Source organism: Ambystoma mexicanum, chromosome 10, assembly GCF_040938575.1.
Source record: "Ambystoma mexicanum isolate Mex_15411 chromosome 10, UKY_AmexF1_1, whole genome shotgun sequence".
Taxonomy (NCBI): domain Eukaryota; kingdom Metazoa; phylum Chordata; class Amphibia; order Caudata; family Ambystomatidae; genus Ambystoma; species Ambystoma mexicanum.
Window position 1 is genome coordinate 1291790716 of NC_090932.1, and position 22926 is coordinate 1291813641.

Here is a 22926-nt window from a genome sequence, read left to right on the forward strand (position 1 = left end):
TGCTCAGCTGGGGAGGGCTTTTCAATGTAACCATGTGTTCTGTGTGTATTATTGTCTCTAACATCCCCCCAATCGTATTTAACTGATAAAGAATTACAGAAGAGGCACCATAGTTACTGAAGAAGGCACTCAATCAGTTGTATCTCTGACGAATTGATGCTATTAACTTAAAAAGGCATATATGTTATTTTCTTTAGTAGGGCTCCATAATAAACCTCAGTAAGGCTCTTGTTTTTTTTGTCTAGGCTATGGTGAGGAAGGGTGGGTAAAACAATAGACTTCATTATGTGCCCTGTTATTTTACTTCCTATGTCAGTGGTCTAATTAGATTTTGCTCCCTACTTGGAATCAAATGATTTTTCAGGGAGTAAAAAGGTAATTAGCTTTGCCAATAGGGATACTTTCTGTTTATTAAAAGATGGTCTTCCCCTTAAAATTCCTCTTGAGATCGGGCATTAATATTAGAGCTCCTTCCTATGCCAGTGCTTTACTGGTCACTAATTCGAAAAAATATCAGTGGAGCTTTGTGGGTTGAAACAACGATATGTTCAACGATTGTTAGGCACATTTTCTTTTTTTAGGGAGTAAAAATTGATGGTGCATATGTCTCTTAGCTGTAGGCTTGTGTTATAACTACACACAGGAGAACGTAATGTGAATAGTAAGCAGAGGCACAGGAATTTTTGATCATCATATTCTGAGGTGCAGTTATTCTGATGTAATTATAATCCTTCCACAAATTATTAGAAGCATGTTCTCCTGGCCCTTGAATTACTTCATTAAAGTGGCCCTTGAACCCCTATCAGCATGTTTTCTAAACATTTCTTTTAATTGCTATTAATACATCAGCAAATGTTTTCTGTCTGAATTTCTTGACAGCCACATCAGTTAGGACAAAAGATATTTGTGTTTTGTAGTACACATGAGCGATTCTCCAGTGACTTAAAATGTTTACGAGGTACTGTGGCAGATGTTAAAGTCTTTAACTGGGTGATGAGTTATCTGTATAATCACATATACTATATTTTATTTTAGCCTTTGTGTTTGGAAAAAGTGTTATAAGATTTGTCAAGAATTGCAGTGGCTGGGGAGAGGACATCACTTTTCAAGCTCTTTTCTATGACGATAGTTCACTAAATACACATGCTCACAAAGTGGCTTACCTCATTAGTCAGTTGCGCACATGGAAAATAATGTGCGCACAACAGCCTACCAGTTCCGCACATAGAGCAAAATTATTAGAGGGAACATTGGCGGCAGCCATGCCGCCAATAGCGGCATGGCTGCCACCAAAGTCGTAATGAGGCCCAGTGTCTTCTTTGAAAAGAACAGGCAGAAATATATGGGTTTCTATGTGAATTTCACCACTGGCACTGATCTAGAATCTTTATGGTTACAATGCATGTGTGGATAAAGGAAATCTCTATTACTTGCGTTGTTTCACTTTTTGACAATTATAGACAACAACCTCGAACATATGAAGGTATAGGTTTACCTGAATTTTGTAATAGTGTTACTATTCTACTATGCGTTGGCCTCACTTGAGAGTCTTATTAAAGTTTAATTAGACACAAGTCATTGAATAACAAAGATCAAGGTTGTATTGCACAAATGATTGTTAAACAAGGCTCGTACATGAACTCTTGGGGTTCACACAATCTAATAAGCTATCTATTTGCATGGAATGAGACAACACACATGGTAGCAGCAGTCGTTGATTAAGTCAAAGAGAGATGATTGAAGTTCTTAGCAGTAAACTGAAAGAGAATTGTCGTAAAATGATTTATATGGATGTGTCGACTTGATGACACGCAAAAGTACACGCAAAATTGTAAAAGTATCATTTAGCGAGTGTTGTTTTATCAGAGTACCCTTGTTTTATATGTATGGAATTAATTTTATGTAATTGTAATATTGAACTGTATGGGCCTCATTACGGATATGGCCGTAGCCATCGTGCTATTAGCGCCATGGCTGCCTCCATACCGGGCTCCAATACCGGGTTCCTGCAATGAGGAATTACCGGGTCATTCTGACATTGGAGGACCCGGTAATTCCTCCTTGCAGGAACCCATCCCATTTGAGCCCACATAGGGCTCAATGGGAATGGGGAGGGAGGTAATAACAGGCACACTACGAATAGCCCGTTATTAGCTCCCTCTTCCCCTCGTGGGACCCGGAAAGGATGTCTGGTTTTACCAGACATCTGTTCCGGGTCCCGCAAAGGGAACCTCGTAATAGGCGCTCCCGTAATGAAGGGTGCCGGTCCCGTACCGGCACCCTTCATTACAGGAGCGCCAGGGTCGTAATGAGGCCCTATGTGTTGTAAAGATGTAAAAGTATCATTTAGCGAGTGTTGTTTTATCAGAGTATCCTTGTTTTATATGTATGGAATTACATTTTATGTAATTGTAATATTGAACTGTATTTGTGTAAAGATGTTTTCATCAAAAACAATTTTAAAAAATGAGGTTAATATCAAGCTCCTGTGGTCTCTTGCGTTCTAATTCTTCATCTAACAGCAACTTTGCCTGTTTGTTTGCTGATATGTAACTAAGTGATTCTCATTCTATGCAACAAGCGCCACGATGCCTCTGGGCTGATGTGTGCTCTACAAATATGAATAAATAAATAATACATACATAAATTCTCTTTGCTTTCACGCTTACCATTTAACTCTCTCCTCTTGTCTTATCTCTTATCTCCTTACTCCTGCTCTCCTTTCTTCCTCTTCTCTTTGTCTCTGTATTCTTCTGTCCCTTAATTGCTGCACTTCCTCCTCTTCTCTCTTCCTTTGTCTATCCCGTTCTTCTATCGCGCTCTGCCTTTCGTCATGCTTTCTTTGCTCCTCTGCCCTTTCTTCTTTCTTTTGTGGCTCCTCCTGATATATCTGTTCTCGCCTCTGTCTGCTCTTTCTTTCATACTCATCTTCCTTTAATCTTTTTTCTCATTCTCTGTCTTTTCTATCCTTTTCGTCCTGATCTTTTTGCCTTCGTTCCTCAATGCGTTTCCCATCTAGCTTTAGTAATATCTGTCCTCCCATCCATTTGTTCTGTATGAGCGTTACCTCGTCAGCTTTATCTTTTTCTCCTTGGTTCTATCTCTGTCGATACATTCGATCGCTCATTTTACTCTTCCTTGTTTTGTATGATCGTAAAGATTTCCTCTTTTCTCTTACTCTCTTCTGGACTATCGTCACTGCTATTAGCAGGCGGTTTGTATATCGGATTACTATACCCCGTTGCTGCTTTCAGTTCCTTTAAAGGATACAATCCTATTTCTTCCATATTATCGCCTTTTACTTCCAGCGAGTTATGGGGAGCTGAGGGCTCAACACCTTTCTCCTTACACTGGTTGAGCATCCACTCTTCAGGTGGCCGATCTTCCCTGTCTTCCTGATACATTTTCCAAAGCTCTAAAATAGCAGACCTTTTCTCAAATTTCTTCCCGGTGTACGCAGCGTGCAAGTATGTGGTCATGTGTTGCAATACCGCTTTTGACAATGATCCCCATTGCAGCAATGGCACATCTTATCTGCTGTGCCTTTCACCCATTCCGCCCTATACTGTTTAAGCTTGGGCATGTGCTTTGGTAATGTTTTACATAAACGTATCAGAGGAACGATATCTCCCATTGTGACGAGTCTCAATTGATTGTCAAAACTTACCACAGTTTATAAAATATTTTTGCCGCTTTTGAATTCTTAAAAACAATAAATATGAGCGTGCTCCACCAATCGCCGCTCAAAACCTCAATTTCTCCACTTTTCTCTGTCTACCTCTGGATTGGTGCCAACCACTTCTCTAGATAGGTAGTATAATTTCTTGACTTTGTCTCAATTCTTACACAACTATTTGTGTTGCTTTTTGACACCTTATTTCAACATAAGCAGACAGACCAGTAGACTCTTCACATAAAAACCACAGTGATCACCCTTATTCCTCTTGCCCCTAATTAATACTCTGATGACAGAGTTTACCTCGTCTTCTTATGCTTATGTAAACCTGTTTATAAGTCACCTAGTGACCCTCCGCTGGGGTGTAAGACGACCTCTTCTAGACCCCCTTGGGTTAGGCTTCTGGGCGCTACATCTCGCTCTCTTTTTACACAATATTTCTGGTTACCCCTGTTACTTTAGTTACTTTTTAAATGATCACAACCCAGTCCCATTCCCCTCAGTCTACTCAGCATTCTCACGTTTGGTGCGAGGCCTTCGGTATCGTCTCCTCCTCCAATCGCCTTCCGTCTACAAAGCCCCTGTGGAAACCAGGTAGGGATTTCGTCAAAGAGGGACCCTGCACATCATCTCGATTTTCTTGCAAGATTTATATACGGCCGCTCTCAACAGGAAACCTGTGATCTTCCGGCTAGTTGGGAGAGGCTGTCCGATCGTCCGACATACTGGAGTTTAACAGGTGGATGGGTCTTTTTTAACCATCCGACATTTCTACCAAGTAAACCCAGGCGTCCTTAAATCAGCAACATGTCATGCAAAGGATGGGATGCAGAATAACTCTTACACCAAATAATCAGACCGACTCAGGAAGTTGGCGAAGTCTCATCCGACTGTTTTAATATCAATTGTCTAAAACGGGGAGTTACAACGGACATCAACAGACGTTCGCTCAAGCTCTCAAATCATTTTGCATAAAGAACACATTTATATACTACAAATTCATCATACATAATGTCATACTATGTGGCAAATAAGAGAAACCTACTGGTGTTGTGATACGCTCAAGGGGAACATCTAAGTATACTTTCTATAAGGGATCGGGTTGTGATTGGGTCTCTTGAGTCAGGTGGACAACTTATGCCCACCCCTAGTGCAAGTCATCTTCATCAGTTATTAGATACACGGTATATCATTGGCTCTCAAAATATAAGGCCCTTCATTATATGGCCCTCTATAATTGGTTAGCACATTTGTACCCTTCTGGAACATGTGGCTCACTAGCAGCACGTAAGCTAGTACCCCAGGTATCAGTGGGTTGACTTTGACTGAGTCTTCACACCCAATTAGCCCAACATCTCTCATCGCTCATGCCTTCTGCCATTCAGATCATCTTTGAACTTGGCCTTGCAAAGTATCCTTGCTCCTGAGAATATATGGGAGTATGAGCACACGCTTATAACAGTTCTGGTCTGAATGCCCAACTCCTATTTCCATCCTTGGCTCAGGTGACGGGAGACCGCTTCGGCATGTTTTGCAGTATTCAATTGTCTTTAATTAATACACTTGGCACTCATGGTGTTCCTTCTTTGCACCTTAACACAAGATGATTCAGCATCTCACGGTTTTGTTTCTTCAAGGATAGATAACCAGTTCTTGTACGCTCCATCCTTTGACACCAGGCCAGACAGCTCTTCCAGGCCTTTCCATGATCTTAGCTTCATGTTGCTGCGACACAGCTTTCCTATCCTTTCTCTGTAGGTCTGAGCTTACTAAATATGTGACACTGATGTCCAGCTACTATAAAATGGCGGCACCACATGCAGTCTATTCAATATATATAGCTAGCCTTTAAGAGTACTTAGTCTACTTGCGTCTCTGCATCTGTACAGTTATTAAACGGCTTACATTTTCTGCACTGCTCTTCACACATGCAATCTTCATTCCGCATACGAAAGTTTCCTTTTTCTTTATTTCGTCATCAGATTCCATAAACTCTATACAGCCTCCTTTTCAGCCACTCTTCTCAGTGCGTCACGCTCATCCCTTGTGATGTCACCAACTTCTCCTTCTCTCATCTTCATATTCCTTCAGGGATCTCCTCCAAGAGATTGTCATCTCTACGGGGATACATTGTATAAGGTTTTCTCAATGGATACCTTTTCTCGAAGGCTCTCCGTGGAATAGGCACAATCACTGGTGTTGTGCGGGGGCGTGGCTAACTAGCCATGGACTAGGTTGTGTTTCCGTGCAGAGCTCCTGATGATCCGACTCCTATCCGAGCATTTACGCTACAAATATGCTTTTTGAGGCTTGCAAAGGAAGGAAAGGTGGTCGGAATACATGTGTAACAGGAATCCTGAAGGGCAAGTCAACCGTGTCTGCGGATCGGCAGATAACGGACTTTCTTCGTGGCGGCCATGTTGTCAAAATGGCAGACAAAAAAGGGAGCAACATCACAGCCTTGCGGATGCCGGATTGCTGCTGAAATACACGGACGGCGGGTGAGGCGACCGCCTGCAGCACCGAAGGGCAAGCTCTGCCGTGGGTTGCATTAATGAGAAAGCGTCCTGGGCCCATACACATGTAGCAGCTTGCGAGTGCGAGTGCTACATTGTCTGTAAAGAAGTGCCGTGGGCTGAGGCAGCTCTCCGCGATCTGGGGAGACTGAGTGCGGAGACACCGGCTACATGTGATAGAGCCGAGCATCGCTCTGCACTGCGGTACAAAGAAGCAGTGCCTGCGGGCAGACACAAAGTGGCGTAGAGCGCTTACAGCAGCGCGGCTCCTACCCACTTATTAAAACAAGGAAGCGTGTGAAGAATGCCGGGTGCCGAGTGAAACGAGCGGGCTGCGGCAGTGAAAGTGGGCGGATAGAAGCATGAAGAGTCGTGTGCTGCAAACCGTGTGGTCCCGTGTGTCATAGGCAGCAACGATACGCCTACGCACGGGACACACGGATCAGCACGCCGAGGCAACAATAAACATAACAGAGGAACAAATTAAAGTTCCCATAATGGAGACTGGGCACTGAGTGCGCGTAGGTGCGCACGGATCGCATTGACATCAAGCTGCAATTAGGGCTGCCTGGCTGGGTAACAGCAGCAAACCAAAGCACAGTGGAAGCTGGACTGGCCACATCACGCGCCCAAGTGCTAACCCCATCCAGGGCCTAGACACTAAGTGGACAACGGAGTTAGAGCGGTATGGAGACACCGTGAAAACCGGGCAAACCGCACGCGCCATAGTGCACGATAAGCATCAAAGGTGGCCTATCATCACTCGCATGCACAGGGACACTTAGCACGGAACGTATGAACGAAAGGGGCGGATTGTAAGGCATGCAACATAATTAAAAGACCACGCTCGGAACCTTTTCTGCCGCGGAAGCTGTGCCAACGAGAACTATGTGCGGAAAGTAAAACGTGAGAGGCTACAATCCACCTGAATAACAGCTTCATGTGCTATAGTGAATGGAAGAAAGAAGGTAGAGACCCCAACGACTGAAAGAACTGGAGGAGCCTCAACGACAGCACTGAACCGGAGCCAGACACGTGTGAAGGGTGGCACTATGTCGGTGAAAGGACTAAGAGCCAAGACCAAACAACCCACAATGGAGGTCTTTGCGAAAACGCAGAAAACCCCCACAACATCGGTGCAGAGCACGGATGTGACTCCTGCGGGGGAGCTCCCAGAAGGAGACCAGCATCAGATCCTGGACGCCATAGCAGAGTTGAGTACTAAATGGGGCTCGGCAATGGCGGATCTATGAACAGCCCTAGAGAACAAAATTGATGCGGTAGGAACTGAACTTACCTTGTTACGACAGGATGTTAGAGCGCTGGCAGAAAGAAAGAGCGGTCTGGAAAGCACAGTTAAGGCCAATACAGATGTCAGCACGAATAATGCAAAGGAAGTTCATGTCCTAAAACAACAAGTTGCCAATCTCAAAAATCGGGTGGATGAAGCGGAAGGAAGGGCGAGAAGAAATAATATACGGGTGGTCGGCCTGCCGAAAGGGGAAGAGGGCCAGGACCCCACAAACTACGTAGAAAACATGATCCTCCAGGAGATTGGAGCAGACATGCTTTCACAAGGGTTCACGGTGGAGTGGGCGCATCGCGCCTTAATGAGGAAGCGACCTGGGGCTCCGCCGAGACCGATCATCGCAAGGATCTTGAACTACAGAGACAGACAGAAGATCCTGGAATATTTTCGTAAAGGCGGAACGATAGAAAGAGCATCCACCAACATCACGGCATACCTGGATTATACAATGCTGGTGCATAGGCAGAGATACAGCTACGTGGCCGTCAAGAGGAGGCTACGTGCAGCAGGCATCAAGTACATGCTTCTGTACCCAGCGAAGTTGAATGTGTTAGAGCAGAGAGTTTTTTTTTTACATGGCTGGACCTACAGTGTTTCCCGGAACAAGAAGCGGAGCAGGCACATGACAACTGAAGATCTTGTGCCACGGACATTGAGGGGGTAAGTGGGAGGGTGATCCTGGTTATACTGGGAAAGTGTAACATTGGATAGTATTCGGGCCTGGTGCTAGACAAGGACTGGAATATAGTGGGTAAAACGTAACTGGTAGCTGCATGGTATTAACGTAAAGCGTAGTACATCTGAAATAGGAGTGACAGGATGGAAGCAACCCACCCCGAAAACTAATAGTTAAATGGCCATTAGGGCGGCTTCACTCTACTGAGCCCTAAGCATAGGCTTGTGCTAGACAGGGCTAGATGTGGGGGTGCCTGAGATCCAGGAATGGAGCTGGGCAACAGTTGGGGAGGGGAGGGAGGCGGGGAGTTGGGTGTGTACATAGTTATTTTTGTGGTGTACATAGTTTTGGGGAGTTTTAGTTTTAGTTTGTGTATGAGCCTACATGGAAATGTCGAACAAATCAATGGCATCGGGTAATCTCAGAATTGTGACCTGGAATGTGCGGGCCTTAATAGCTATCTCAAACGTAACAAGGTGATGATGTACCTAAAGAGGATGCGGATTGACATAGCTCTGCTACAGGAAACCCACCTCACCAAGGAGAAGTTGGAGGTGATTAGGAGAAAATGGAGGGGTAATGTCATAGGGGCCACATGCTCGGCATATGCAAGAGGGGTGATTACATGGGTGGCACCGCATGTGCCATTTCAGCTGCTTAGCTCAACAATAGACCCAGAAGGCAGAATGGTGGTGGTGGTAGGACTCCTGGAGAACAGAGAAGTGAATATCATACATTTGTATGCCCATAACCATGATACAACGGCATATATTAGGTCTTTATATAGTAAAATTAGCCCCCTGGTGGGTGGCGTGATGGTGTGGGGAGGCCACTTTAATTGCACTCTGAACCCCAGGTTAGATAGGTCAGATGACAAATCAGAAAATCCGGCGCCAGCAGATAAAGCGCTGAGGACACTGTTGATGGACCTCGGCCTAGAGGATGTGTGGAGAAGGCTACACCCAATGGATAGGCAATACTCGCATTATACAGCGCCACATGACCTGCACACAAGGCTGGATTACGTGTTTGCATCTGCCGGGATAGTGGGAGAAATGGTGGGGGCGGAATACAAGGCCCGGGTACTCTGACCATTCGCCTTTGGTCATAGAGTGGCGACATCAACCCCCCAGAGCGCGGATCCCGCCGTGGAGGTTCAGAATTGAGGCTCTACAGAATGCAGGCTTTCGAGAGGATGTGAGGGAGGCCATCAAGGAATACTTTGAAATTAACACGGGCAGTGTGCGTTCTGTGGGGACAGTTTGGGAGGCATTTAAGGTAGTGGTGCGGGGAGTAGCTATATCTAAATCCAAAGGGCTCCAAGGGGGTATCGAGCGGGAACTGCAAGAGATGGAGAGAGAGCTAGAGGGCTTGATACAAAATGAGGGGACCACCCGTGTGAACAGCATTAAAATAAAGGATTTACAGCCAGCTTGTAGTGAACTTTGGGACAGATTATGTAAACTAAACTATAAGAAATATACAGAGAGGCTGCATGCAGGGGGGGATAAGCCGGGGACGTTATTGGCCTGGTTATACAAGAATGAGACCCCCTGCTCAGTGATCAGAGAGGTCAGGGACGCGGAAGGTCAAATCCATAATACCCAGGAGAGGGTAAATGATGAGTTCCTCAAGTATTACAGACGATTATACGAGGACACAGGAGAGGATATGAGCCAATACATTTTGGAAGCGATAGAGGATATAGGACTGCCCACCTTGGATGATCTAGAACGAGCAGACCTAGACGCCCCCATCACCATGGACGAACTGGAGGCGGTGATCCAACACCTGCCTACATGTAAAGCTCCCGGGTCGGATGGGTTGCCCAGCGAGTTTTATAAAACGTATAAGCAGAAGCTACTCCAGCCGCTGCTGGCCATGTTTAATGAAGCCTATGAGCGGGGGGAACTGCCGGCGTCCCTCCGTGAGGCGGTGATCATCCCGCTCCTAAAACCAGGCAAACCAGATGCGGAATGCGGATCCTTTAGGCCCTTGTCTATGCTCAACAGGATAGCAAGATACTCACGGCCGTGCTGGCCAATAGGTTAAAGAGGGTAATTGGCAAGCTGATACACCCAGACTTAACGGGTTATGTCCCCGGTAGAAATATCACATGCAACCACAGGAGGCTACACCATATCATTGATCAAACTGAGGGAGACTCGGGCGAGCTGGCTATCGTGTCGCTGGACGCGGTCAAAGCTTTTGATTCAGTGCGGTGGCCGTGGTTGAAAGCGACTCTGAAGGGATACGGGAGGGGACCAGGATATATTAGATGGGTCCAGATGCTATATAGTACCCCGATGGCGAGAGTTAAAACCGGAACCACAATATCAGATAAATGGCAACATAGCAGGGGGACCAGACAGGGATGCCCCTGGTCACCCATGTTATACATCTTGGCATTAGAGCCGCTGGCAATATGCCTGCGGCAACAATACGGGGAGGTGGGGATCCGCACGACAGGAGGCACACACCTGATATCATTGTATGCAGATGATGTGCTCCTCTACTTGCGCTACCCGGAGGAGAACCTGCAATATGTGTTGGAGGTGATGGATCGTTACGCCACCCTCTCGGGCATATCGGTGAACCCCGGGAAGTCTAGTTTGCTTCCCCTGGGAAGGTACAAGAGTACCCCACTGGAGAGGCTGCCCGTCTTGCAGATACCCTGGCAGACCGTGACATTTAGGTATCATGGAGTAAATGTTTACCACAAAATAGAGACAGAACACAAACATAACACAAAGAAAGCAGTGGAGGGAGTTAAGAATAGCATGGTGTTCTGGTCTAGATTAACCCTAGCCATGATGGGGAGAGCAGCTCTACTCAAAATGGTGGTCCTGCCCAGACTCTTGCACTTTTTTGTGAATGTCCCGTACTTGATCCCTAAACGCTTTTTTGTGAAACTTCATAGCATGTGCAGGGGCTTCATATGGGGCAACTCCAGGAATAGGGTGGCCCTGTGGAAACTACAGAAAACATGTGATGAGGGGGGCATAAACCTACTGAATTTCGAGCTGTATTACCTAGCGGGACAGCTGTTATGTGTGTCTAGGTGGTTGTCTGCGGAAGACTCGGCAGACGCTAGGCTTTTGCAAGGTGAATTAGCTCCTTACTTTTTGAGGGAGACAGTCTGGCTGCATAAAACTAAAATAGCGAGGATGGGGAGACTATTGAAGCTGGGCTGGGAAGTCTGGCGCAGGACATGGAAAATGGTGGGTGACCCAGATCCGCTTTCTCAGCAGGTCCCGCTGGCGGTGCCATGCGGGGACGACTCCCAATTGTTTGAAGCGATCCGTAGATACTGGGAACCAGTGGGATTGGCAACCCTTGGAGACATATGGCAGGAGCGGGAGGCGTTGGGATTCCAGAGGCTGCAGGAGGAGACAGGGGTGCATAGAGGCCAATTCATTACTTATACCAGGCTCATGAAACGGGTGAGAGAGAGGTGGCCTGAGACTGTGCTAGAGGAAGAACCTGATGCCTCCCTATAAACGATGTATGATGTCTCGGAGGGTGGACATGAAATATCTAGGATATATGAGCTCCTGAGGGCGAAGGAGGAGAAGGAGCTGTTCCATTTGAGGTATGAGTGGGAGGAAGAGGTGGGGGAATCCCATGACAGAGGGACAGTGGGATAGAGCCCAGAGGTACCATAAAAAGGTGTCCCGGAATGCAAGACTCCAGCAGATTCAGTTGTATGTCACCCATAGAGCTTATCTGACTCCCAGTAGAATAGCTAGGTTTGGAGGCTCGGCTGTACAAAAATGCCCCAGGTGCGGGGAGGAGGAGGCAGGACTATTGCACATGTTCTGGGCTTGCCCTGAGGTGTATAGATTCTGGGAGGAAATAAAGACAAAAAGGGCTGGTGGGAGAGTGGTACTGGACGTAGGGTCTGCTTGGGCTTGCATGCTTGGGAACTTCCCCAGGCCACGTGATTCAAAGCATATCAATAAGATGAAGGACCTGGCCTATATTTTGGCCAAACGCAGAATCGCAATGTGTTGGAAAGCGGCCCACAGACCCAGAGTGAAGATATGGTGGGCGGACCTCTTGAGATGGGCGGAAGCAGAAACCGCGGTATGGTTTGAAGCTGTCACCAAGGGGGGAGAGGAGGAAGTGGGCCCCCTGGTAGCCTGGAGGCAGCTGGGGACCTCGATGGCAAACCCCCACCAGGTCAATCATGATACAGAAGACTCAGATGAGTCAACAAGCACAGAGATTCCTGAAAATACTCATGTAGACGATGTGGCTGAGATGGCTTGAGTTTGTGGGGAGGGAGGGGGGAGGACAGAAAACGACACTGTATAACGTGATGTTTTGATACTGATCATGTATGTCCTAAAAAGTTATTATGTTTGGTGTGCTTGTTGGAAAAAATACTAAAAATTGTTTAAATCAAAAAAAAAAAATAATCACTGGTGTCGTGCATGGCACAATTTCTGGTCGTCCAGCATACAGGAAGTATGGGGGTGGGACTTCCTGAAGAGGCATTCAGCTGCTCCTCTACACAGGGACACCCCTCTGCAAAGCAGAAGTAGCCACAAGGTCGAATGAGCCCTAAGCCACTCAGGCACTTCTTTCCCATCCAGATCATAGCACTCTGAGATACAGAGGGCAATCTGTCACTACCCCTTTACAGGCCCAGGGTTGGCAGGCTAACAGGGGGAGGGAACCCCCCTATTATACAATAGGGAAAAGGTGGACAGAGATGGTGGCTGGCTGCCGCGAGTGTGTGGGTGAGGTCTGGTTGAGGCCCGCAGTAAAGAGTGGAAGGCAAGGGCACCGCCCATCACCAGCCAAGAAGCAGCCTCGCAGCCTAAGGGGATTAGGGGAAGGGAGAAGGGAAAGGGGGAACACTACAGTATTTTCCTGCAGTACACTTACCCTTTGTTTGCCCCTTAGGTTCCACTACATCCCCAGACACCAGAACGCAAGTCCCGAACACACCCAAACCCCTCCCAACCTCACTGCCCCTTTGGAGGTCTTTCCTCCAAGAGACGGGTGGAGGAAGGCGTGGTTCTGGACATTACGACCGGGTGAAAAGGGGATTGGCACAGGGACCAATATGCAGCACCGTCCGGACCTGGCCGTCCTGCAGGGCACCAGAGGTAAGCATGATACAATCCTCCCCAACAGAGTATACTAGATAACATCCTCCTCACACAACAGGCATCAGCGTAACCCAAAATGTGCTGGTCATTTTTTCTGATGTCCCTCATCTGAGACGCATAATAGCTGAGAACCCTCTTAGGGACCAGTCAGCGGAACTGCTCCTCTGGCTCTGGATGAGGCAGAGAGAAGAAACCCAGAAGATGGATCTTTTGGAAAAGATGGAAATCTGATACATCTTATACATTGTTAGGCAGGAAGGTTGGTCTGACCTGGAAAGTCCTCTTCTCCTTAGAGAAAACAAGGTAAGAGGCCTCATGAGATAGGATATGGAGCGCAAGAATTCACCTGGCTGAAGTGATTTTCCCGATTACAATCTTAAATAACAGGAATTTAAAGGTTCAAATGGAGACTCCATAAGCAATGTAAGAACATGGTACAAATCCTATGCAGGGTCAACAAACTGGTGTGGGGGAAAAATGGGTAGATAGACCCTGCAAGAATTGCATAACAGTAGCGATAGTGAAAAAAGAGCCTTGCTCGGATGTCCTTTTCAAGATAGAAATAGAATCCAGGTACTCCTTCACTGGGCAATCTAAAGCCCCTGGGCGGCCACAGAAAGTAGAACCAAGAACAGGGAAGGCAACAGATCAAAGGTACCAAAGCCTGCTCCAGGCACCATGCCAAACATGTATGTCCTCTGCAGGCATAGATTAACTTTGGGAGTGCCTCCTGACAGAAGGGAGTACATCCAGAACATAGTCAAGCATAAAGATTGAGGCATCTGAGGTTCGGGTGGGGGGGGCAACACCCAGTGCAAAAGAGAACAGACTGACATATCCAGAACCTCTGGGTACCGTGCTTTTCTGTTCCATTTCGGGGTGATCAGGATCGTGGTGGATCCAAACCTCTGCAGTCTCCCAAAAACCAGAGGAATGGTGGGGATCAGTGGGATCGCATAGAGGAGTTTTAAGTTCCACTAGAGACAATCAAGGCATCCATCAGTCCTCTGTGGCGGAAATTCCCAAGAGCAGAACAACTCGCAATTCCTGAAGCGAAGTAGTCAATCTGATGGGCCCCTCAAAGGGTGAAGATCTAACCCAGAAGAGTGTAGTGCAAGTGTGCTGTCGCAAAATCAGGGGTGCAGGCTCAAATAAGGCAAACCAGGTAGCGGAAAATGTAAACCCTGACCCTCCTGAGGCATGTGGCTACCATAGCCAACAGCTTGATGAAGACCTGCAGGGCCAAAGAGAGGCTCAACAGCAGTACGCTGAACCAGGAACGGGTGTTCCCAACCATGAATTTCAGGTACTTCCTGTGCTTTCGATGAATAAGCATTTTGAAGTAGGGATGTCATGGAGGTCCAGTGACTCCATCCAGTCCTGCAGTTTAAGGGCCTGAATGATCTGAGTCAAAGTGACCATCTTGAATTTGTCCTTTCAGAGGTTCAAGAACTGTAGATACATGATGGGATGCAGGTCTATGCCTTTCTTCAGGACTAGAAAGTATAGTATCAGCATCAGCTCTCTCTTTGCTATGATGCCAGCACTAGCTTGATGGTGCTCTTTGCCAAGAGTAGGCAGGTCTCCTCTAAGAGGAGAGATTCTTGGAGGAGAGGGAGGAAACAGAGTGGTCAGTAGATGAAAGTGAGGCAGTAACCCTGAGATCACCTGTAAGGCCCAATTTTCAGAGATTGTAAGCTGCCACTCCATGATGAACAGAGACCACCTCACCCCTCACACCCAGTCAAGTATGCAAAAAGTCCACATTTAATGCTACTTTTGACCAGGGATTGCTGAGGGAACAGTGGAGATAGCAACCATGGCTCTCTGGGAACCACTGCCCTTATCTTAATGGGGGAAAATGCCGCCTGCCTTGTTTGACGTAGGGCAGCTTACCACAGTGGGGAAAAGAGGGGAAGGGCCAAAAGTAATGGCATAAGGCTGTTGGATAGCTACAGCCAATAATTCAGCTGTGGCCTTGGAGGTCTTGAACTTCTCCAAGGATTCATCGGCTTTTGCCCAAACAGATTGTCTCCGTCAAACAGCATGCACAGACATCAGGGGCAAACCCCAAAGTCACCGACCAGGAATGTCTATGTTAGACAGACCCAACACACATTACATGTCCCATGCAGTCAGCCATGTCCAGGCCAGACTGAAGGATTTGATATGCAGCTTCCTTTCCATCCTACATCAAAAAGGTGAACCCATCCTTCTCTTAGGTTGGCAAAGTCTCTGCAGCTTCAGAGATAGCCACCACAGGGTGTGGGGTGTACTTAATGGTGAAGAAGGATCTGATGCTGATGCCTTCAATGGTGTCCACGCCCCTCTCTTATAGAGGAAGGTGCAGTTTTGCTGCATGCTCCCAAGGACCTTGGACTGCATGAATTGGCAGAATCTGTAATCCTTTGTGTTGTGTTCTTCCACAGTAAAGACATACCTTATGGGGGTTTGATGTCTCTATGAAAGTCACTGCCTTCCCCGGATGCTATCCCAGCTCGTTGCCACTGTTAGCAGTTGCCGTGTGACCAACCCCCCGTGAGTCCCCCACTCCCCGAACACAAGCACTCAGACCCGGTGTTGGTAGTGCGGGCTCCCCGGTGGCTCTGAGGCCACCAGGAACACCCTGTTTATTTATACAGGTACGCAACGGAGTGAGACGTCACTCCGCTGCTTGCGCGCCTTAAAGGGCCAGCGCCACATATGTTGCCATCGACGTAGGAGCTCATAAACCACTGTCCCAGTCAAAAAAGTACATTGGTTCACTGCTCGCTTGACATACAGCATTAGGCAAAACATTTTTAGACGAGTGTCATAATGAAGACCCCACTCACCACTTGCAGTGCCCCTATATCGATGACAAAAAAACTGTCCAGCCAGTACTGACAGGCCGTTTTTACTCTGGTCTGAGACAAAATTGGTGTAAAGTTGCTTACGAAAGTCTACGGCTTTGCAAACTATAGGAGCACCAAAACGGCATAACAGAGGACGCCTTAGATTTGGATGTTACGACTACCAAGGAGTTAAATGACTGAGTACCACAAACAAAAACATAACATCACAGGCCTCTGTTCTTCACTCCTAGTGAAGTGGGCGTGGGTTTCCCCTTACTGGATTCAGGATCAAGTCCCTGAAGCGACTTCGTTAGGCCCCTGGCAAAGAATGCACATTCCAGAGTAATGTGCTCTGACAGGGTAAAACACAGGCAAAGCTCCTCAGTTTTTAGAACATGAAAGAAAGACAAGGTCGCCTGTGGCAAATTAAGCAGGATATAAATTATTTTTTAAAGCAAAACAGTCTAAAAGCAAATCAAACCATGCAGTGGCAAGCAAACATGTATGCAATGGAATGAGCATAACGAAATAAACAGTCATCTTCCTATTTAACAGCTGTTTTCTTTTAAGTAGAATCCTTATGGGTTGTGTTTATGCAGCCCCAGAAAATATATTGTACCATTTATAAACAGAGAAGCCAATTCTAATCTCAGCAAAATACACAAACGCAATGATCCCCAACATGTAGGTACTGAGCAAAATGTTTCTAGTGGCGCCTTCAAATATTGCTCGCCAGTTGCTCTGGGCTGTGGTGTGGAACCCAAGAAGACAGAGGCGCTGCACTGATTAACAGCAGTGGCAGTGTAGCCTGATCCAGAACTGTACAATATCCCTAGTCAATCAGACATCTCTGACAGAGAGACATGACATACCATTAGCTGTGGAGGCATCAGCAGTGTGGGAAAAGGGGTTGAGAGGACTGGATGGGTTTGCAGTATGCAAGGCGCCTGGGAGTTGGCTGCTCAGAAGAATCATAAGACTGCAGATTAGACAAGCCCAATGATTATCACACCAGTGTGTGTCTGTCTCTTGCACATAGACTTAATGAGTCAGCCATTGAGGAGTACCCGAGACCCAGAAATTAGGCCGGATTGACCATCGCCGTGACGACCATGGCACTGCTGCTGTCCTCGGCAGTAAAAACTACCCACCAATTAACCAGCACTTACTAGGCCAGGCCTGCTCTGCAGTACTCTACGGTTAATGCGTCAGGACTTTGGCAGAAAACCAAACATTCCCCTTTTGCACTGTAGTAGTGTGCAATGGGGCTATTCACAAAAGCTTGTCAAGTACATTATGGAAAATAATTAACATTCATGCCCAATTGTCCATGAACACAAAGTTTTAATTTTGTTTTAATACAGGCAAGATTTGTGTGCAAATTATTTTTTAGAAATATGTTACACTTATTGCATTGTCCTTGTGATTAAGGGCTGATTTATGGAATTTGTGCACCGAAAAATGGGGATTTGTGCGCCATTCTGCCCGCAAATCCCTGTTTAACAAATGAGGACTTGTGGGCAGAATGGCGCACAAATTCCATGAATCAGCCCCTAAATGTCAATGTTCTGATTGATACTTTACCCAGCTGGCAAGTACATTGATGGGCAATATAACTGAACCACCCACACACCCATGCTTGTGTCCTGGGGAAAATTGTGATCTTGTGTAACTTTGCACCGCTTGATTCTCTGGTTAAAATGAAATTCTGAAATAAATTTTGATCAAAAGGAAGGATTTACCCCAAGAGTAACCTCTTTTGAGAGTTGTTGAAAAGGAGCTTTACACTAAAAGGTCTGTATCTTGCGAACACGTCACACTGACGTGATGCAATCAAAAATACAGATTTCTATGATCCGGAGAGGGCACAAATACATTGTCTAAAAAGGAGGAATGAAAGGACCAAATTCAGGTCCCAAGTGGGATTGCAAATTGAGATGATGTAAACATGTTTATTAAGCCCTTTAGGAACTGGGCAACCTGTAGAATTGTGAAGAATTAACCTTTGTCAGGTGACTTTTTAAAATTGAGAGGACCCTCTACTGTGCTCACTTGGAGCCCCTGTCTGTACAGGGACAGCAAAAACTCCAGAAACATTGAAGTGGGACATGACACAGGGTCTTTGCGCCTGCAACATTCTTCTAACTTTCTCCATCTGCACGCATACATTGACCTAGTAGAGCTGGATGAGTTTTCCATTCAAATGCAAACCATCATACCACATCCTTGCAACAGCTACTCATGAAGCCTGAGACTCCAGGTTTGGGTGAAATACCTGACATTCCCCCCCACTGAAGCAGCAAGTCTGCCTTCTGTGTAAGACATTCATGCGGACAGATCGTCACCTTGAGACGATCCAGCTACCATTTCCTTCAAGTCCAATCTGGAGTGATCAGAATCATGCAAGCCCTGAACTTCCTTAACCTCCTGAGAAGGGATGACTGGAACCAGTGGGAATACATAGTGGAGCTTAAAAGCTCACGCCACTAGAAAGGCATCCTCAAAGGTTGCGCTCAGAGCAACGTATCCTTGCACGGAAAAGCCTACGGTTTCTGTTGTTGTTCATCATAAAAGGTCAACTAAATGCATTCCTTAAGGCTGAAGATCTACAAAAGGGCCTGCGGACAAAGCTCCCACTGCCCAACCCTGCCTGCTCTGGCCATCTGCCACCTCATTCACCGCTCCAGCAAGATGGGCCGCTAAAACAGAGGTGGTGTTCTCTCGAGTCCAGACACAGATATGCATGGCCTTCCTGCACAGAGGCGATGACCTCCCCTCTCATCGTGGTAGAACATGGCCACTGTATTTTCCATTATAGTAAGGACTTCTTTCCCCTTGAGAGAAGACAAGAAATCCATGAGCACAAGTTTGATAGCACGCAGCTACAAAAGATTGATGTGTCAAGAACACTCTGCCAGTGACCAAAGCTGCGCACCTGCTGATACTGCGGGGAGCATACCAGCCTTTCAGGGATTATCACAATCTGGATTGCCCAGTCACGGTTGCCAGAACAGCTCTCTTACCACCAGATTCTTTCAGTGGCTCCACTATCTCAGATCCTCTGGGATCATCCCTGAAACCCAAAGTGGTCTCACATTACGCTGGAAAACAGGCTACTTACCGCGAAGCAACCACTAGAGAGAATACATTCTCAATATGGCCTGCGGCAGCAGATTTTTGCAGAATGGCGAAGAAAGGAAACCTGAAGCTGGCAGCATGCCTGCGTCCTATAACCAGGTGACCATCTGCTGAATGCTGGTGAGTCTTCCCCCACCAAGTTTCCAGGACTAATATGATGAATCGGAGTGTTCCTGCGGGTGTCACCTGTGACTTCAGAACGTTCAGTGAGAAGCCAGAGTCATGTATTAACAGACCGGTTCTTTGAGATGACTTGGCACTTGCTCCAGTAATCGACTACAAAGGAGCCAATCATCCAGTTAGGAACTGAAAATGGGCTTTGCCTATCATGAACGTCGGGAACATCTCTGCCTCGGGACATGGAAGTAAGCATCCTAGATGTCCAACAACAACCAGTCCTGGCTCTGCAGAGCATAGAGAAACACTCTAAATTTCACTGCCCTGAACTTGACCTTCCCCAAGAACGTGTTCAAGCCCCATAGGACCAGGATTGGACATAGACTTACCCTTTTTTGGGCACTAAAATGTTCCAAGAGCACCATCTGACCATTTATCTGAAAATGCGAACTTCCCCCCAGCCCCCATGGCCATAGGTTCCTCCAGTTGTGGCTCTGGGTCCCAAAAGGAAAGCAAGAATGGCCTGTCCAGTTGTTTTCTTAGGAAGGGAAGGCAGTACCCACTTTAGACCAGTTGCAAAACTCAAGAGTCATGAGTGACCTCCTGCCATTTCAATAAAATGCATACATACGACCCCCCAGGCCATTGATGCTTGGCTTGTTGACACACCCCTACCTTTAGCAGGACAAGTGCACCCTCTCTGTACTGTTTTTACCAGTGCCCGTTCCGCCTTCATATGTGCAAAGGAGATAAAGCGCCAATGGCCCTATCCTGTGGAGCCATACGCAAAGGAGAGGGGAAGTGGTCGGCTGCTGAAGTGCCAAACCCAACAACTTGACCGTAGTCTTCAAGTCCTTGAATCTTACCAAGGACTTGTTGGGCTATGGACCAAATAAATAAACACTGGTAAACAGCAATTCAAATAACTTTGCTTGCACTTCTGGCAGTACCCGAAATCCTGTGCCTTCACATCACCAAGGGCATGCCCATTGAGAGCCCAAAACAGTCGGTTGCATCCAGCCTTGAAATTTAGCGTCTGACAGGTGTGTCGAATCCCATGGTATTGTCACTGCTTCCATCGGGGGAGCCCCTTCCCATTAGGCCAGGTAGGTGAAGCTGCTACCCGATGGTCCCCCTGGGGGTGGTACCCAGCAGTTGGATCTCATGGGGTGGGAATCCCTCCATGGGACCAGTGAATTACCTTACGAGAACATGGTATTTTCCTCCCTCATATCCAACCCCTCCTTCCATTAACTTCCCTCAGTACCCTGTGGACCCCATACCTTTATCTATCTTTGTAGTAGTGAGAAAGTCAAGTCCCAGAAAAGTACTGAGACGAAGAAGAGTGCCACTGAACTTTGGGATGATCATCAGTTCAGTATTGTGATGAGGAGGAAGCATGGAGCAATGAATGAAGACTAGCCTTCAGAACTATCACACCCAGTCTAGCTGCTGGAGACTGCCCATTGGTTATACAGAGTACAAATTAGAAGGACAATGCCATTCGTCAAACCAGCCCCCAAGGCACCGAGAGCAACGTTTGAATGCGGCAAACAGAGAAGCATGGGAAGCAGCTGTGGACCATGATGCTGGTGTGGAGAGATAGCCGTTTTTGAGGGTGCTGCTAAGATCCGACCAGCCACGAGAAAGCAGACAGAAGCCAATTCTACGGCAGACTTGAGACGCCTCCTGGAAGGAAGCAGCGCAGCCTTATGCGCTGAAGCGAGAGCTGGGACTCTGTCCAGAGCGAGAGCGGAGAAAGAGCAAGGACCCGCCCAGAGTCTGAGAATCCAGAGGAGGAGGCCACGCAATAAAAGAACGAAAGCAAGGTACGGGTGCTGTCTGGTCCATGAGTGGGGTAGGAAACTGAGCAAGGGCAGCCTAAAGAGAGTCGGGGACCCGACATAGGTTTAAGCAGATGATAAAATACGGGTCAAGGACCCCAACCTAGATATAAAGAAATAGACATATGCAGCATCCACAGACACTTGGCAGGAGAGTAAACCAAGTGTCATGGGAAGCCAATATAAAGAGGCCTGGACCCAAGTGAACCACAGACATCAGACCAAAGTAAATGGGTCGGGGACCCTAACACAATCAAGAAGGGTGAGATTAAATGCATACAGACATATGCTGCATCCATAGACACTTGGCAGGGGAGCAAACCAAGTATCTTGAAGAGCCAATACAAAGGGGTCTGGGACCCAAGTGAACCACAGAGACACTGCCAAAGTAAATGGGTCAGGGACCCTGAGAAAACCAAGAAGAGAGATTGAAACAAACTGTATAAAGTATCATATGTGGAACAGTACCTGGCAGATGAGTACACCAGGTCTGTTCACTTGGACAGTGGGTGAAGTTGGGGTACAGAACCCCAAAAAGTAACTCACCAGGGTCTGGGATCGATTTGAAGGTGGACAAGGTCCACAAAAGCCAAGCACAAGGGTCTGGGACCCATACAAGAGAGAAGGAGTATGTGGTCCAGGGGCCGAGGCACAAAATAAGTCAGTGAAAGCCAGAGAGAACATAAAGGGGGTCTGAAACTCACACAGAAGAAAGCAAAGAGTTGTTAAACAAGTCGGGGAGAACCTGAAACAACCCACAGAGATCTGGGACTCATGTCAAAGGGACATTTGTTGGAAATCTGAGTTACTTGTGAACTTTGTTTGAGGAATCGCTCCTTGTGTTTGATACCACGAACTGAACTTCAAAGGCCTGTATCCAGAGAGAGAGGAGGCTCCTTCTGGATTAAGAAGACACCCAGCTTTTTCTTAGTTAGTTTAGTGTAAGAGACGCTAATAAGTTTGGACACAGGATGGTGGATTTTTTATTTAACAGGACATCCTGACAGAGTCCTTTGTGTTTAAGTTGAGGCAGGGCAACCCCTCAATCAATCAACGTTTATTCGGTATATACCATTAACATGCATCATAAAAACATAGAAATAAATACTATAAAATTACACTTATAAATACTATCCTATCAGAAAGTTCACATTTGCCCACCAAAGATTCTTTCATATACAATACAATATCAAACATAACATTCTCATCTATCGAGTGCATTATTAAGACCATAGCCTCTGCACAGATTTTAACATTATTCTTTCAGAAACGTGGCCGTAACCATTTTCTTCTTGGTCCAATATTAAATGCCCATAGCACACAAAAAATGTAAAAGGTTCCCAGGCATTCCCATCCCATATGGACATTTCCTCTCCACACCTAACCATAAGGTCCTGGTACACAGCGGGAAAACATTTTACCTGATCATTAAAATAATTCTCCTGCACTCGTGAGAGTTTACTTTTGTAATAAAAACATTTCGGGGGGTCTTTACAGCACATTTCTCCCTATACACTTTAATTGACGGGAGCCTTAACATATGCCCCGAATGTAATCCAATTCCTCTTTATCAGCAAATTCTAAAACATCCTTCTTTGCTCTTTTGACAATATGCGTAAATGCTCTCTATTAAACAATCCCCATTTTCCCAACAGAGCCACCCCCTCAGAAAGCAAGTGATATGTGCCCTTTACAT